Source organism: Heliangelus exortis, chromosome 1, assembly GCF_036169615.1.
Source record: "Heliangelus exortis chromosome 1, bHelExo1.hap1, whole genome shotgun sequence".
Lineage (NCBI taxonomy): Eukaryota > Metazoa > Chordata > Aves > Apodiformes > Trochilidae > Heliangelus > Heliangelus exortis.
The window spans coordinates 171,941,026-171,946,025 of NC_092422.1; the positions used below are offsets into that span (position 1 = coordinate 171,941,026).

Consider the following 5,000-nt stretch of genomic DNA (forward strand, 5'->3'; position numbering starts at 1 on the left):
CTTTCAGTGAGTTGGGTCCTATAAAGGAAATTTCCTTTGGTGTACTACCTCTCCTATGGGCCATCCAGTGGGAAGGCAAGGATGGATCTGGTGAAGAGAAAAATTAAAGGCATTTGCACCAAAAAAAGATAACCCTGGAAGTATAAAGTGCTGAAACGTCCAGAATGAGGATCTGTGGAAAAAATTAGTTTATGGTGGGGGAAAAAAACCCTCAAGGGATGCTGAAGAAAAGCTTTAGGCAGGAGGCTGGGTGAGAAGTCAAGTAAGCGTGAGGGTTAAACAAAGACTGTCTGGTGAGGTGTGGGTACTATCATGATATGCAATGATCAGGGGAAGGGAAGTATCACTGATAGTTGTTGCAAGCTCCTCACAAAAAAAAGGAAAAAAAGAAATTGGTATAAAAAGTTGGTCCTGGGTTTGCAGTTTGTAAGCTCTACAGACTCTGTAAGAAGCTTCTTTTTTTTTTTTTTTTTTTTTTTTCTTTAAGGGAATTTGCCTGCTAGGCAGGTCTTCCCTAGCTCTCACAGTTCTAATTATTTCCTACTGCCCTAATGCTTTCTCACTATTAAATTCTCCATTGACTGTAATAAAGTCTCCCTACTCTCAAGAGCTTGGAGAGCTGTGCTTTTTTTTTCTTTTTTTTTTTTTTGGTTGAGACTTGGAAAGAGAGGGAGATAGATACAGAAGATACAGAGAGAGAGGGGGTGAGAGGACTATGTTTTTCAAGGTGGGGTTTCCCAAGTTGCTCAGATAAGAATCTTATCCTGAAATTGGCTGCTCATTTCTGTGTGGGCTGTAGGTAACACACTCTAGCAGGCTTTTGCCACTGCGTGTAAGGTACGCATCTTGCAATACTGTACTGAGTAGGCATATAGGTAACACTGGCCTTCGTAGGGATATTTTTTCCCACCAAGCAAAAATAAATAGCAGGTGGAAATTAATTAGATTTTACTTGATGTTTGGGCAAGTGAACTGGTGTTTAATAGTTGGATGAGTGTGACAATATATCCGTGAATTTTAGAAACCAGATAAATTGCTGTGCCCAAGACTGATCCACTATTTTTATTAGTCCTAGGGAACTGACATGGAGTGAAAGGAAAAGATGCAGCCTGTAAAATGCTAGATACCTTTTAGTATAAAATACCTTTAATACTTTCAATAGCTTTATCTGACTGTTGGTGCCAGTCAGATAAAAAGATGCTCATTTAAACATCTGATATATAAATAAATCACAGTACACAGACGGGGGGAAATTGTGACTTATACAGTACAGGGAGAAGTATTTTAGGCAATGCTTGTTTTTTCAGTTGCAGTTAACTTTAGCACAGATCAGTTCATCTGATTTCGTAAAATGTTCTCATGCAAGCCGAGTGCACCTGTTAAGAAAAATGCTAGAGGAGGGACGTGTGTTTTCTTTACGTGGCAAGTAGTGTGTGCATGGAGGGGATGTGGGATGTGTACTGAGCTGCTGGCTCTGGTCTCTAGTAAATAAATATCATTTGTGTTAATTTGTAACAGCTCAGTTGTCAGTTTCATTGTAAATCTGTGTTCAAAAATGGCTTTCAGAGGCTCACCATACAAGTTCCCTCTTAAAAGTTTCATATTTCAGCTTGAATTCTTCGCAACAGCAGTGTTTTTTCTGTGTTGGGATACAGACACTGTTGCCCATCTCTGCCCTTTTAAGCTGTTTTTGAACTGTTACTTTCTTTACTCACAACTACTATCTTCACTTGTGAGGGTATTCTAAATAGTAAAATGATTAATTAGCTTTGGGGTGTTGATTCTTTTACCATGAAAAATCTGCTTTGTTTTGTTTTTTTCTCACTTAAGATGCTGACTTCACTCACTGATGCAGATGTGATACGTATTCTTTCCGATTGTGCAAAGATACGTGGCACAACTCACAAGTGGAAGCTCCATTTTCCTGAAAGATCTTCCAGCACAAGGTGTTTGAGCGTACTTTACCTTTTTACCAAGAAAACTCCTTTGGGTAGGTAGTCGTATAGTAAACCTCCTAATATAGATACTTTATTTTACTCTATTTCAATAGCAGTTGACCTAATTAGTGTTTTAATCATGTTCATTTACTTACGTATTTAAAAAATTCGCAATGAAGTGATTTATGTCTCTGCTTAGCCCAGGCTTCAAAAGCTATGTTTTAGATAATGTGTAAAGAAAACAAGCCTTTTTGCAGATATTCTCTTAGCTTGTCTAATTTTTTCTTCTCATACATTCAGCTATGTCCTTCTTATTTGGCATTTTGATTTATTAGGCAATCTTAAGTATTAAAGACTTTTAACATACCAGCACAAGACTTCAGATGCATTGTGCCTTGTGTCAATGATGAATTAATTCCAGCGGAGCACAAGAGTTACCATTATTTAAGTGTAGCTCCTCACCTCTGCTTTTACATCATAGGCCCGTTTTGAAAGTCGGAATTTTGGGCTGTGCCTTAGGGAGTGAAGGCAAGGAAAGGGTGTGAGCAGGCCGGGGCTGTCAGGTTCCCGGGGCTGTCAGGTTCCCGGTGCTGAGCACCGAGTGCTAAACATGTATCTTGCCTGTGGTTCAACAAGCATGGGAACCCAACACCAGTGCATGGGCACCCAACACCAGCGTAGGGTTATGGGCCTGGGGCTATGAGCCCCGGCGCAGGGCAGGGAGCCCCTCGGCTCTCTGGAGGTGTTTTGTGATGGCGGCTGTCAACCTCCATCTCTCCAGTGATGAGGCGCGGCAGGCAGCGCGGCTCTCCACTCCCTAAGGGTGCAAACACACTGGGGGACGTGCGGGACCAGGACCCGCCGGTAGCTGCTGGAGATCACCTTCTCCCTTGCCTCAGCCCCGGGAAAAGTCCCACGGGGGGCGGGGGTGTGGGGCAGGGGCAGCGCAGGGCTGGGTCCCGCGGCCCTCACAGGAGCCCCTGGGGGCGGGGCTGGGCGGGGGGGGGCGGGCGGCCCCGCCGCGCCCCCTGGCGGCAGCTCCGGTGCCCCGCAGGCTCTGCCGCCCGCCCGCCGGCAGCAGCGCCCGGGGCGGCGGGGGCCGGGGCGGCGGGGGCCGGGGCGGCTGTACCTGGCAGGGCCGAACAAACCCCAGCAGTCGGGCGTGCGGTACACCCTGCCATAAAAGAAAGAAGTCTAATTGAGCTACGGCTCTCTATCCTGCTATTTGTACAAATAAAAGGCCGCGTTTTGATGCAAAATAAACACAAAAGCGCTGTTGTGACTATAACAGGGAGTCATATACTAATTTATATAATAAGTGGTTGTGCACGCTTTATTCAAGATTATGGCTGCAAGAAATGGCATGAATTGCTGGGTGTGTTTAATGCTGGATTATAGCAATTTGAAACATGTCAAACACATGGCTAATGCCTCATGCTTCACTCATTCTTGCGTAAACCTGCATAGCCACCATCCATTATACCCTTGGTAACAACACAATTCTGCAAGTAAATATTGTTACACTAAGTAACCTTTCAATTCAAGTTGTTTAGGAAGAGAAAATGCAATCTTGTGCAGTCAGTTCCAGTGTCAGTTTAATGTTTCAAAAGGGAAGTGGTGTAGAGAATAAGTATCTGTACAGTGACTTACTGGCTTAAAACGAAGGCTCGTGCCCGCACGCACAGAAAACGCAGTTCACTCCAGGGGAGAAAAGTAAAACTGTAGCTTCTAACTTCACAGGACCAGTACTTCTTTTTTGGTATGGGTGATTGCTTGGCTGCCCTGGCAGAATTAGGCATTCAACCTGCAGCGCGCAACCACACGCTAAAATAATCCACCATTTCATTCTCTCTTGCAGAGACCAGCAAATATTTTCCCCATACCTTTGTTCAAAATACCTGGTAGCAGAGCTTATATCTCACCTTTGTCAACGAGAGTTTGGGAATCACAAGAGAAGTAGGTGCTGGTGAATGTATGTGTCTGTGAGTGTAGGTGCGTGTGTATTGTGGGTGCCTGTGTAGGCACGCTCATGACTGACAGCAAGTGTGACAGCCAGAGAAAATGAGAAGGATTAGGAAGTGTGAATGTGTATAAATGTGTGTAAACAGAGACCTGTATATTTTTTTCTTGTCCTAATTGAAATACTAAACTTTTGTCCTTAGTATCTGGCAGTTATGATGTTTTCTTTGCATTCATTTATGATTATCATGCTAACAACCCACAGCACTGTTGTAAGAGCAAGAAAAAAATTATGGTAGTTTGCTTCGTAAGAAGTTGCATGTTAAAATTATTCTAACACTGATAAGTGAAATTACTGTTTCATACATCTCAGAAGTGGTTGTTGTTTAGATGTTTTCTGTGCTTTACTTTGTGAGGGTTTAGAGTTGATGGTACATACATACACATACATGTAGCTATACCTCTATATGTGTGTGTGTATGTGACAGAAAAGAAGGGAAAAGATTCTGAGCTCTTGTTTTCCAGCAGCCCTTTTTTGGTTGCCAGCAGTGAGAAGGGGGGCTGTGGACAACCAACATGAAGTGCTACTCAACCCCAACTTTCAGTGCTGTTGTTAGAAATACCCTTTTGTAACTAGGAAAAGTATTTTATTTTTAGCATAAAATTCTTAAGGACTTTTTCTTCTTTGTATAAATATTTCAGTATATCTACCACTTCACTTCCAAACAAATTAACCTCTCTAATATTGATACTCTATAGTTTCATTCTCTTTGTACACAGCTGTTGGGTCGGATTTGTTGTTTTCTGTTGCCAGAGTAGTGTTAACTGGTCATCTTATGCTAAAGCTGATTCTGCTGGCTCACAGACACTTCAACTTAAAATGCAGAGCCCGAACTACACTCTGGGGCTTTACAAGGATACAAAATCCACAAGACATAAACCCCTTTGGTTAATATGAACTGTAAGATGCTTAACCCTTTTCTGCTAATTGTAATAGAAGAGTCGGAGAGATGTAAAAACAGGGGGGATGATGTATTTTTAAATCAGTGTTTTCTGATGTTTTGGTTATCTAGTATTTACACCTCTTTGCCCTTTTAATGTGCT

The 5,000-nt window shown here is 42.6% G+C and overlaps 1 protein-coding gene across 13 annotated transcripts in view; it reads left to right on the forward strand.

The window, feature by feature from the left end:
- The window catches only part of FOXP2 (forkhead box P2), a 400,866-nt gene that overhangs the window by 213,481 nt on the left and 182,385 nt on the right, over nucleotides 1-5,000 (forward strand). Inside the window, exon 1 of one of the 13 annotated variants that reach the window (XM_071733670.1) lies at nucleotides 3,779-3,893. The exons of the other annotated variants lie outside the window; for them this stretch is intronic. The gene's annotated coding sequence lies outside the window, so the exon portion shown is untranslated. Of the gene's footprint in view, nucleotides 1-3,778; nucleotides 3,894-5,000 lie in introns of those variants that run through there. 13 annotated transcript variants of the gene reach the window in all.